Below are 13,952 nucleotides of genomic sequence, written 5' to 3'. Positions count from 1 at the left end.
GCAAGCCTATACAACTTGTACCAAATTTCAGTTTAAGATTGCGTTGACAACAAAGAGCAACCTAGAAAAATTCTTTGGTCTTGTTAAACTGTTTTCATGGCGTACACCCAGTTTGGATACCAGCTGTCCAGAAGAGCACGTTTCATTGTATTTTCCTTCATTTCCGGTATAACCAGAATCACCATTGGAATTCACATGGAAAAACAATTCAGTCTCTATCAATGCCATTAAATGCAATACACATATTAGATATAGGTGCACAGTCTCTATCATCTCATGTTGGCAGAAGCAGTAAAAATGATTTCAATTATTGAGAAGTAAATCAGTCATCTAATCCAATCTAGCACAAAATTAACACTCATGCCATCCATCAACATCATGGATTGGTTAAATTTGCAGGTATGGATCCTCCCATATTTTGCTATTTCTTGCTATTTCATGACCCTTCACAGTTTAAAAAATTGATAGCTTCTGGAAGTTGTAATATTAGCAGCCAATCAAATTTGAAATGAATTAATACAATCAAATAGAATATGTAGCCCACATTCTGTCCAAATACGATTTGCAGGTTCTGGATTCATAAACCAAAGAAATTTGCAGGTGCAAAGGAGGCTCTTTGAAAATGCTTCGATTGACTTTGTAAGAGTGTTGATATTCATTTGTTATTGTATTAAAAATGGCTGATTTGAACTTGTGAATCCTCACTTTGGGGTCATCATGTCTCTTACATATGCAAATGGCAACTGATCCCGAGGATAAAAGATTTCTAATTCATTGAATAACAGGCAAAAAAATAGCTTCATTGGAAGGGTGTGCTTTCTCAATATCAGTGCAGTGTCAGCCACATCTGTAATGCCAACAACAACACACAAAATCAAAAATTAGTTACAGAGAGAACCAACCTAAAAACAAATCTCAGATGCTATCACACTAAAACTTCACCATAATTGAGCAACGCTGAGTTCTCATACCACTGCTTGAGGGAAGATTTTCAGAGCTCCAAGGTTGCAAGCCGTCGGCACAGTAACTATCCATTTGATACCTCACAGCTTCTTTGCTCCACTTTCTCCATATGACTGTAAAAACGGCTTCCTCCATGTTATGAGTATTGTAAGGATGCTTTGAGACAACAATATCAACATTGTGAGTTACAAGGAGATTTTCCAAAATTAACAAAGGATCAAGAACAAGTTGTAGCTTGGCATCCATCCAAATGTTTTAAACACAGTTTGGGAAAAGCCTGTGGGAAAGATACTTGGGAATGAGGCCATTCATTACAGATTCCTTGTATGGCAACTCCCTGACCAAAACAATGTGCCAAATTCCAATTCTATGAGACTCATTGGGCTTGATCTGGTATCTGGCAAGAAGTGTGAGAGTTGCATTGTCCATAAACACGAAGAAACAAATGTTCTGTTGTGATTTTCCTAACATACTTGGGTTTTTTAATCTTTCTTAGGCTCCAAATATAGTTGAAATTACCACACCCCCCTTGCACTGTTCCATGACCTTCCTGTCTTCTTCAGACACAAGGAACCCTTGGGTACGGTAATTGGCAAAACCACAAGGAAAATCAGTCCCTTCAGAATAATTGAAATACCTTTTTCTTTCCTTCACATCCAAAGTTCCACCGAAGGTCACTGGACCTGCTGTTGAATAGGGGTTTTCAGGTCCTTTCATGTACTGTAGCCGAGATTTACCAAATAACTCTTCTTTCTAAATCTGATGAACAATAGCCAAGACTGCCAACAACAACGAAACATAGTTTTACCCTGATTGCTTTAACAGACATGCATGCCATAAGGTAATGTTTCTTGATAGATCTCTCAAATTGTTAAATATGAGGATATCTGATTACCTGAAAACTCAGAATATAAGTGGCAAGACCGATTTGCCATGGCTGTAGATTTCCTAAGAAAATACTTCTTTGCTTCATAATCTGAAGGGTATTCGAGCAACTGCATTGTAGAAGACAATAGAAAATGTAATTAATACCCATCATGATTGAACCTTTCAGGACTCATATAAGCACAAGTGCCCACAAAGGAATTGCACTAGGGCAAAGTGTGAGCCAACACAGTTCTGACACCGAAATCGGGAATCTTGACTTCTCTTATTGATCAGTAAATTGGAGGGCTTTATATCATGGTGAACAATTTTGTTCTGGTGCAGGTAATGCAAGCCCTTGAGCACCTGCCTGGCAACCTCAGCCAAATAGTGTTCTGGGATTTTCTTGTGGGTTTGAAGAACCTACGCAAGGGTTCCACCGTCCATGTAGTCCAACACAAAAGAGACTCATATATTTGTACCGTCTCAAATCAACATCTATCCCCACATTGCACCTCCTTCAATAAAAACTTTGTCACGATGGTGCACATGCAAGCCTATACAACTTGTACCAAATTTCAGTTCAGGATTGTGTTGACAATGAAGAGCCACCTGGAAAAATTCTTTGTTTCCGTTTGAGTTAAAAATGTTTTCATGGCAATGTTTCATTCTATTTTCCTTCATTCCCGGTATAACCAGAATCACCACTGGAATTTACAATGGAAAACAATTCAGTCCTATCAACTCCATTAAATGCAATACACATATTAGATATAGGTGCACAGTCTCTATCATCTCATGTTGGCAGAGGCAGTAAAAATGACTTCAATTATTGAGAAGTAAATCAGTCATCTAATCCAATATAGCACAAAATTAACACCCATGGCATCCATCAACATCATGTATTGGTTAAATTTGCAGTTATGGATCCTCCCATATTCTGCTCTTTCATGACCCTTCACACTTTAAAAAATTGATAGCTTTTGCAAGCTATAATCTTAGCATCCAATCAAATTTGAAATGAATTAATACAATCAAACGGAATATGCAGCCCACATTCTGTCCAGATACGATTTGCAGGCGCTGGATTCATAACCCAAAGAAATTTGCAGGTCCAAAGGAGGCTCTTTGAAAATGCTTTGATTGACTTTGTAAGAGTGTCAATATTCATTTGTTATTGTATTAAAAATGGCTGATTCGAACATGTGAATCCTCACTTTGGGTGTCATCATGTCTCTTACATATGCAAATGGCAACTGATCCTGAGGATTGAAGATTTCTAATTCATTGAATAACATGCAAGAAAATAGCTTCATTGGAAGGGTGTGCTTTCTCAATATCAGTGCAGTATCAGGCACATCTGTAATGCCAATAACACACAAAATCAAAAAATCAGTTAAAGAGAGAACCAACCTCAAAACAAATCTCAGATGCTATCACACTAAAACTTCACTATAATTGAGCAAAGTTGAGTTCTCATACCACTGCTGTAGGAAGATTTTCAGAGCTCCAAGGTTGCAAGCCATTGACACAGTAATTTTCCATTTGACATCTCACAGCTATTTTGCTCCCCCCCACTTTCTCCATCTGACTATAAAAATGGCTTCCTCCATGGTATGCGTATCACAAGGAAACGATAAAGAATACCAAATGTAACCAATTACCTGGAAAAAGCAATAAAGGCCTTGTGCGTTGGGGCACTGAAGGAGAATTGTCAATATGTCAACTACAAAATATATCCATCCCATGTTATTAATTTATTTTTGCACACAACTTAGAAACTAATTAGAAGCATATGTTAACAATAACATAGACAAACTTTAATGTACATTTTGCTGAATTTAACAATAGTATTGGCTTATTAGATTCTGTTTGGAACAACTTAGCAAATGAAACTGAAAATTTTGGGAGTTTTATATGCCATTTATGCTTTTTATTTACCTTTGTTCTGCTTGTCCATTGCAAGTATTAGATCAAACTCTTTAAAGTCTGTAGGTGATATAGACCTTGATATAGAAGTTATCTCTATTCCACGTTTCTTGGCTGCATTCTTCATCTTGGGATCTGCAGGACTGCCCTTCAAATAATTTCAACATATTAATACGTGATACCTATTTATTGCATTATAATAGACAAAAATACCGATTCAATTAGCCTTGACCCATGATAAGCTAGAACCTACCTCATGGTAGTCAATAGTTCCAGCAGAGTCAATTTTGAATGCTGATGTCAATCCCCTTTTCTACACAGCATCACGAAATACAGCCTCTGCAGTGGGACTCCGACAAATGTTGCCTTCCAAGAACAAGAATAAAAAGAGATTATTTTCCTGGAGAGATTAGCAAATATTTTTTCAACTACTTAAGATATCTAAACTTGCAATGCTTTTATCATTCCCAATTGCAACAATAGGAGCCAATAACAAATCATTATCCTTGACAAATCAGATAATAATTTTTCCACAGCTAATAATCATTATCCTTCTTGACACTGATATGCATCACGGCCCTGAAAAAGCAATCATGAGCATTGAGATATCAATGGTAACTAGTTACTAGAATTTCTGCTTTGTAAAGGACTGAAGTAATGCATAACTCTACATGAAATATTTAGTTACCATGAATTGGTAATTATTCTACAATGTTTTTATGAAGAAGTTTATAGTGGATATTCTCTCATGTGATTGTTCTTTTTGTTCCATTTTCCACTGGCAAGTTAAACTCATGATTAAATATTAAAAAATCAACAACTTATGTAAACATGAAGCGGGCTCACGTATTTAAATGAAACTGAAATGCATCACTCAGCACTAAAAACAGAAAGATGGAAACCAAATCCTTGGCCCTGGATTCCACTAAAATGTTTCAGCTAGATTTAATGACTAAAGACACAAACATTGAGTGCAGAGAGCATAATAAGCCACACTCCTTGGTGACCGGCTCTGTTTTGACATGAAACTGACAACCAGAAACACACAAAAATAATCTAGAAAATACATACTATGGAGAGACCTTATGGAAGAAGTAAATTGGTTATTGAACTTAGAAAGTTCAGGCAATTGGAAGTAGCAAACAAAGTGATCATGTCAAGAGTCGGACCCTTGTTTCAATGGCCCTCCGCACACCACAGCCTTTGATTTGATTTCTTCCTTAGAAGCAGAAGGGCTTATTTGTTAAAGGATAAGCCCTAGTCCATTAAGATTGATCATTAAAGCATCTGCTTTCAGGGGTTGTATGATGGGGAAAATAGTTGAGACAAAGCCAAGGCCTTTCTGAGGTGAGATTTCCCTTCCTCTCTCTTCCACATCCAAGGCTGGACCTTGATGTAATGCTCTGAGTTACCAGAAATAACTGGAGAAATACTAAAATACTAAATACACCAAATATAGAAAGGCAGTGTGGCTCAAAAGTATAATAATGATGAGACACATCTACATCTCTTAGAAATGGGAAAATATCTCTTAATAACCAAAATATTGAAAAATCATACACAACTGTGTGAGAATGGCTATAATAATCTCTTGTATATAGTAATTAGGCCCTCCTTATTCATGAGGACCCAGTTCCCCATTAATGTACCATTTCTTTATCTTGTGTCATCATGGCAAAGTTGTACCCTAACTAACAACCCCAGCTGCCCTGCAGCTTCCACCCAATCAAGAGTTGGCATTTAGCCCCTAGACTCCATACTAATTTCTCTAGCAATTTTACTCAGATCTGGTTTTATCGTAAAAACTGCCAGGATTTTGTCAACAGTTGGTCCTTAAACAGCAATGAAAATATTTAATGGTATTTCTGTGCTCAGTATAAATATTTAAGGCTGTTAAAAATATATTATCATAGAGTTATTGTCTGTATGACTATTACTTACCTTGATGGGACTTTGAGAATCTGAAAATGTGTAGAGAACCGCAAACTGAAAGCTCTTGGATAAACCAAAAACATGTCATAGATGGAATGGCAATGGGCATGATAAGCAGCGTGCCTATTGTGGCAATCAAAGCTATTCTACCTATGAGTTCCAAAATAAATCTAAGCATTGTTGTTTGATAAAGCTAACACCACTAATAGTCCCTGGGCAACTCAATCGGCGGTGGATGTCCTATAAAGTCTTATGTAAAGTTTGTGGTCCAAAATCCTTAATTAACTTTGTGGACAGTGTGTGGGAGCGTGCATAGATTTGCCTAAAAGTTATAGTGGTAGTAGTCACAATTGACTCCATATCATGCGAATTCAAACCTGTACCCGGCTTAGTTGCTGATTCTTTTATATATATATATATATATATATATATATATATATATATATATATAAGCAGCTGCTAAAACACTCTGATGATGTATCAGGGATCTAACAATGATAGGACAAGGGATAGCCATGCGGGTCTCTGCGTTGCAGAACTTCCATAGAATTTAGACAATGAGGCACATAAGGATAGTGCACAGCCTTTAGTGTCTATGTCCTTTTGTATTTTTGACAGTTGGTTGTCGGTAACTAGCTTAACAGGTTGTAAAGTTGTTCAGTGATATCCACTAATTTTGTAAGCTTCACAATAGCAAGGCAAGGATGACAGAATCCCCTTACGGGCACCTTAGGCTAGTTTGAAACTCGTCAGAGAGATGGTTGTCCAATTATGGACAAACGATGATAAATATGTAATCTATCATAGTAGTATCATTTTGTACAAAAGTAGCCCAATGAGCTATCTTAATTTTGTTGCAGTTCCATAACGTTGGTTGCTACCCTGCATTAGACCAATTTAGCCTAATTGGTGGATTCCATATATTTTTGTAGTAACCGTGTACTAAATCTCATCGGATGTTTAGGAAACTGTACATCCTAAGTTTTAATAATCCTTAAATTAGAGGTATATATTGCAGTAATTTTTTTCATGTTTGAGTTCCACGGCTTTCAGCTCAAACTTAACTCTTTGATTATTAGGCACCCACCCTGGCTTGAGAGGTCACACCCATAGCATTAATAGCCTAAGGGGATATTGATTCACTAGTGAGGTTGGCGAAGTGTTAAGCTGTCCCCCAAGCTTTCTCACTGTGGGCTACCCCATCCATATGGCACCAAGGAATGAGGGTAGGTGCAGATCTCAGAGGATTTTAATAGAATAGTTATCCCTTAGACCCGGCACCTCAGTCGGAGGATGCAGCCCCTCACATCATGTTTCTTCTTGAAACGCTCAAAAGGGTAGAAGAAAATTTCTATGTCCTAACCGGACGTTCGCTGGTATTCAGGCATTACTAAAATTTGCTCTCTGCAATCATTAGGTGGATTGTATGACTGTAAAAATATCCAGTGCCAGTTTATTATGATTTGTTCTAATAGAAACATAGATGAGAAATTGGGTCAGGGTTTTTAAGAATATAGAAGCTACGAAGAACCTAGCTCCTTTAGTTGAATTGAATAGAACTACAAAAATTTAGTTCGCTCAAGTCAGGCATGATACAGAGAATTGTGCTTGGCTTCAGGCTTTGGATCTATAGTGTACAATATACTATAATCTTCTACAATTGAATGGCTGACAATAATGGTAGACGCTATGGAAGCATCATCGCGAACAATGACCGATACCGAACGAACTCGTTGAATCATTGGATGGACGGTACTCACCAAGGCAAACAAAGAGAACTCCAAAAGGCTTGGAGGTTGCAGATGAATCAGACGCCATGGACCTCAATGCTTCTCTTCGTCCTCCTGGTGCTCCTCTTCGTCCTCCTGGTCTACTGCAAGTTCGGATTAAACCTGCAAACTTTTGGCCTGAAATGAGATGATAAGTTGTGCTAAAAATGGGTGAAGGTGCAACAATTTGGGAGGGAGAAGCTTTCAGAGAAAAGAATGAACTGCGAAAGAATGGGCAATGAATGAGGCTGCACACCATCAACTTCATCTGCCACCCACGGATTGATAAATCCACGCAGTTCTTGGAGCGAGAGTATTCCTTTGTCAATGTAGACCCGTATTTCGATTGCGCTGATTGGTCATTGTCATCAATAAATTGATTACAAGGAAGAACTATACTAGATTTCTCAGCAAACCCATATCTTCCATATACATTGCATTCAAATTCATGACATTTATCATCATTTGCAATATCAAGATTCACATTAGAGCCTTGGGATTTGCAGTCCTTACCTCTTCCCGTATGTTCTTCCGCACAATCCGAAGGTGTTAACTGCAGATTCTCCTTGCAAAACTCCTCCTGAGAAGCCCTCAATTCCTTGGAAGCCACACAAGCACATTTTCTAGATATATCTCCATCTACTTTCCTTTCACTGTGTTTGCATTCAGCGGGTTCCTTCTCGGGCTGATCATGCCCCTTTGGAACAAGGAATTTGCGGGGTTGAGCCTTGACTGAACCTCTTCCTGACTTTTTCTTCCTATTGCGAGGACTCTTGAAACGAGCGTTGGGACTCCGTTGATTTGGGTTTCCGAGGAGGGGCATTGAGCAAGAAAGTTTCCCTTCAGCAGGGAAAGATTTCTCAGCAAACCCATATCTTCCATCTACATTGCATTCAAATTCATGACGTTTATCAGCATTTGCAATCTCAAGATTCACATTAGAGCCATGGGTTTTGCAGTCCTTGCCTCTTTCTGTATGTTCTTCTTCTTCCGTACAATCTGAAGGTGTTAACTGTAGATTCTCCTTGCAAAACTCCTCCTGAGAAGCCCTCATTTCCTTGGAAGCAACACAAGCACATTTTCTAGATATATCTCCATCTGCTTTCCTTTCACTGCATTTGCATTCAACGGGTTCCTTCTCAGGCCGATCATGCCTCTTTGCAACAAGGAATTTGCGGGGTTGAGCCTTGAAATTGACCAAACCCCAATCTGGGTAGTTAGCAACACATCTCATATATTTACATGAATGAATCCTAGAGGCATTAGCCAACGAAGGTGTTTATGAAATATTGGATTTCAGAGACCCACCAGAGCTTTTCACACACCCATTAGATGTTTTCGCACTAAAATTACCATCACGGTTCTCTCCAGCAATGGCAGCACAAGCAGGCTTGAGCCCATTGTTAATATCCTCTTCTTGAGACTTTTTCTTCCTGTTGCGAGGACTCTTGAAACAAGGGCTGGTACTCCGCTGATTTGGGTTTCCGAGCAGGGGCATTGAGCAAGAATGTTTCCTTCAGCAGGGAAAGCGCTGGGTTCCAAAGAAAGGCATCGAGCAGGGGAATCCACTGATTTCGGTTTTCCAGGAGTGCCATTGATTTGGGTTTCCAAAGAGTGGCATTTCAAGTCAGTGTCGCTTCAGTTATAACCATATGTTTAATCCAACGATGGCAATTGTTTGAATCGTCTAACATTTCAATCAAAGGGATTATAGCAAGACAGGTGTGATAAGAGGGGAGTTAATTTCATAGGGAACGCCTTACGACGTAATTACTATTTTTTTAAATTAAAATAACAATACTACAATTTGACTTCACAATATATAAAACCATTAAAATAACAATATCGTAAATATAAAAACACTTAAAAGCAATATTAAGCATATTTCTATTTGTTTTAATTTAAATATCAATAGTACAATTTTAGACTTCACAACATATAAAACCACTAAAATAACAACATCGTAAATGTAAAAACCCTAAAAAACAATATCAAACATATTTTGGAAAATATATTTTTTTTTAAATAAAATTTTTATTCCTTTATAATTATTTTCGAGATACTAAATAACCTTTTAAATTTTTTGGGTTGTTATTCTATCATTAACATTCTAATTTGTTTATGGTAATCAATTCCAAAGAATTTATATAATTTTTTCCCAAAGTGTAATATGGGAAAATTAATTTTATTAACAGAATATATCCACACAACTATTTTCTGTAGACAATCTTACCTAACTTCTTAATCTATAAATAAAAAATATGATGTGGTATCGATCTGTAACCCATGTCTCCTTAAAAACCACTTAGTCTAACTAGGTGGAGGAGTTCCTTGGAAAGTTATGGAAATTCCGGTTATATTTAGAGAAAATCTGGCCAGGCTTTTTGTAAATCCAAGTTATAGTTGTTAAACTTCAAAATTTTAGGTGTCCTAAACGTTTTTGATGGTGCTGAATCCATTTCCACCATCAAAAACAAGATCAAACACTGTCTCTACAAGATTTTTTGAAAAAAATTTACCCAAATTCCAACCAATTTTGACCGTCCAGACTATTCCTCCCTTAAAAATAAGGTCTTTAAAATGATTTTTAAAAGTGTAGGAATTTACAGGGTAAGTTCCTCAGAAAGAACACCAAAAGGACACCGCTCACAACCAGATCACAGATCAATACACCAGTATTTTTGACATGGTTAAAACCCTCAAAGAGGGAAACAGTCCACGGCCTGAGCCAACGCGGCCACTTCAGACAATTTATTAATCAAAGAATGAAAATTTACATAAGCTTCTCTCATGCACGGATTACCCTACAAATGACCCTCCATGCGCTTTAAATAGAATTCATGGACCAATCAGGTGTCAAGCCACGGATCAAGTGTCGGTAATACCGAGGAGAGAATGAACCGTCGGATCACTACATATCGTGACCGTCGGATTGTAAGTTACAAAATGTACAACGGTAAAGAAACACACTTTACCTAACTCTACACTAGACCAAGTTGTACTTAACTATTTCCTATGTGTCGGAATATCCTAACATCCCCCCTTAAGAACAACTTGGGATAGGATTGAAGGATTTACAAATATGACACAATAGGAGAAGGAAGGAGGCACTAGAGCCTATCCCCCCTTAGTGACAACTTCCTGAACTCCAACCATAAATCGAAGTTTAGTGAACTTCGCCTCTGTGAGAGCCTTTGTGAAGATGTCTGCAACTTGATCATCTGTTGAACAATATTGCACTTCAAGAACATGGTCGTGAATGAGCTTTCTTATGAAGTGCATGTGCAGTTCAATGTGTTTGTTGCGCTGATGTTGGACTGGATCTTTGCATAGCTGAATGGCACTTTGATTATCACACCAAAGTGTAGTCGGATGTTGCTGCTGAAAGCCAAACTCTGACAGGATCTGACGAAGCCACAAGGCTTCCTTACTAGCTTCTATGGCACCACGATACTCTGCTTCTGCTGATGAAGGAGAAATGGCAGCTTCTTTCTTACAAGCCCATGTAATAGGTCCTGAACCAAGAGTGAACACATAACCGACAGTAGACTTCCGATCATCAGGGTCACCAGCCCAATCGGAATCAGTGAAACCAACCAATAGAGGAGCTGCTTCGGCACTGTAATGAATCCCAAACTGAACTGTACCTCGAACATAACGAAGTATTCTTTTAGCTGCTTTCTAATGACTTTCACGGGGGTTTTGCATGAACCGAGCAACAAGGCCAACAACAAAGGAAAGGTCAGGACGAGTATGGGTTAAATACAAGAGTTTTCCTACAAGTTGACGGTATAAGGTAGCATCAACTTCAGGAGAAGTACAAGTGACTGAGAGTTTGACTCCAGACTGAAAGGGAGAAGGGGCTGGCTTACAGTCTTCCATGTGAAAAATGACGTAGAATATCACAAGCATACTTGGACTGGGAAAGGGAAATACCCTCCTTGGATTGCAAGACTTGAAGACCGAGAAAATAGTGTAAGTGTCCTAAGTCTGTCATTTCAAATTTCCTTTTGAGGCTAGATTTCACATGGTTTATAAGGTTGGGATCACTACCAGTAAGGATAAGATCATCAACATAAAGAACAAGGATGATAAGAGAGTTGCCCACTTTCTTGGTGTAGACAGTATTGTCAAGAATGACACCTAGAAAAGCCAGATTCTAAAAGAAAGCTATCCATTTTGGCATACCAAGCCCGAGGAGCTTGCTTGAGAGCATAAAGGGATTTCTTAAGTTGACAAACAAGGTTGGAGTCCGTTTGTATGAAGCCAATGGGTTGTTCCATATAGATTTCTTCATGCAAGTCCCCATGCAAGAAGGCAGATTTAACATCCATCTGATGGACTTCCCATTTGAAAGAGGCAGCAAGGGAAAGAACAAGGCGGATAGAGTTCATTTTGGCAACAGGGGAGAAGGTTTCAGTGTAGTCAATGCCTTCAACCTGTGAAAAGCCCTTAGCAACAAGATGAGCTTTATGTTTATCAACTTTCCCATCTGGTCCATACTTGGTTCTGTAAACTCATTTGCATCTAACAAGTTTTCGTCCCTTTGGTAAAGGAACAAGATCCCATGTATCATTTGCCAATAATGAATGATATTCTTCATTCATAGCTGCTTCCCAATCTGGATGGCCTGAAGCTTCTGAAAAGGTGTCAGGATCATAATTTACTGGAGCTTGAGCCAGTAAAGAAGAGGCTCTCTCGAACTGAGAACGTGTGCGTCGCTGATCTGTAGGATCACCAGCAAGATCACCTGCTGCATCTCGAGTAGCACGAACCCATTTTGGAAGCTCAGGAGCTGAAGGAGGATCCTGAGATGGTGGGGGAGGATTGTCATCCTCACTTTCATCATCTGAAGAAGAAATGTTTTCAAAAGTAGAAGAGATAGGAAGAGGTGGCACAACCGCCGTACTAGGCTCGCAGGCCGATATATTTTCATCAAATTTTACATCTCTTCTAATGATAACATTTTTGGACTTAAATGGAATAAGTCTATAGCCTTTTACATCTTCAGAATATCCAACAAAAGTACATTTTTCACTCTTAGGTTCTAAAGCTTTATGCTTTTCATCTGGAATATGGGCCCACGCTTCACTTCCAAAAACACGAAAGTGACTTACATCTGGTTTGATTGAGCTCCATGCTTCTTATGGAGTGATATTCTTTAAAGCCTTAGTAGGAGTGCGATTTATTATGTAATTTGCACAGTTAATTGCTTCTGCCCAAAAACTAAGACCAAGTCCTTTAGATTGCAGCATACAATTAGCCATTTCCTTTAAGGTGCGATTCTTCCTTTCAGCTACACCATTTTGTTGTGGAGTATATGGAACAGTATGTTGCATTTGAATTCCATTCTCAGTGCAATAGTTGATGAATGTGTTTTTAACATATTCTCCGCCATTATCAGATCTTAACTTAAGAATTTGATGTCCATATTGTTTTTCAACAAAGGCCTTGAAGGCCAAAAAAGTGTTAAATACTTCACTCTTGAGTTTTAAGAAGTATACCCAAGTGCGTCTGGAGAAATCATCAATGAAAGTTAAGAAATACTTGCAACCAGAGAATGACACAACTGGAAGTGGACCACATAAATCACTATGCACAAGCTGTAAAGGGGCTGAGGTGTGCCAAGAGGCACGTTTTTCAAAACTGTCCCGATGATGTTTTCCAAGTACACATCCGGAACAAACACCATCTCTACAAGATACCATAGGAAGACCTGTCACCATATTTTCTTTACATAGATGCTGAAGGGAGCGATAGTTTAAGTGACCAAATCGCTCATGCCAAAGTTTGCTCACTTCATCGTTATGAGCAACAAATACTGAGGGAAGATTTGATGACCCAAAGTTGTGAAACTTATACAACCTTGTAGAATCATCAGCAATGCCAGTAGCCAAAATCTGTTTAGGATCTTTTAAGTCCTTGATTACAACATCATGAGGTGAAAATTCAACGATTTTACCTTCACCTGAATGAGTTATCTGATATACAGATAGAAGGTTGCAGGATAAGGTTGGAACACATAATACATCATTAAATTGACCATTGTCTAGATGAACAGTTCCAGTCCCTACAACATTAAGAGATCTATCATCACCAACATATATATTTTTGGTGTTACAATCATTTAAAGAAGAGAACATGGCTTTGTTTTTGTCCATGTGATAAGAAGCTCCAGAATCAATGAGCCACTCATGAGAATGAGAAGAAGAAGATACATTTAATGCATAGCCAGACCGAGATGCTTGACAACCACATGCAGAAAGTGCCATTCCTGAAGATGAAGTTGAAGTTGAAGATTGCCCCAAATGGATGTTATGCTTCTTCATTGCTGCTTCCAAGGCTTCCATCTTTTTAAAGCATTTTGATTCTAAGTGGCCATCTCGATTACAAAAATTGCAATGTCTATCAGTCTTCTTCCCTTTTGTTTTTATTTATCTTATCATTTTGTTGAAATGATTTTTCATTTTGGGGCTGAAATTGCTTAGGACCCTT

General features: G+C 38.3%; 1 long non-coding RNA gene and 1 pseudogene across 1 annotated transcript; both read right to left on the bottom strand.

Annotated features, from left to right (window-relative positions):
* Window positions 1-522: 522 nt before the first annotated feature.
* On the bottom strand, window positions 523-3,353 carry LOC149190727 (alkaline ceramidase TOD1-like; annotated as a pseudogene).
* A 421-nt stretch (window positions 3,354-3,774) lies between these two features.
* On the bottom strand, window positions 3,775-7,688 carry LOC149190726 (uncharacterized). The gene is made up of 3 exons (XR_016256519.1): window positions 7,449-7,688; window positions 4,010-4,122; window positions 3,775-3,891 (listed from the first exon to the last, which is right to left on the bottom strand). It is a non-coding gene; the product is annotated as an uncharacterized LOC149190726 (long non-coding RNA).
* Window positions 7,689-13,952: the final 6,264 nt, after the last annotated feature.

This window comes from Pinus tabuliformis, chromosome 3_1 (assembly GCF_031772625.1).
Source record: "Pinus tabuliformis cultivar Carrire ecotype Pingquan chromosome 3_1, CPIR1, whole genome shotgun sequence".
NCBI classification, from domain to species: Eukaryota; Viridiplantae; Streptophyta; class Pinopsida; order Pinales; family Pinaceae; genus Pinus; species Pinus tabuliformis.
This window is presented reverse-complemented; position numbering and strand designations above follow the sequence as displayed.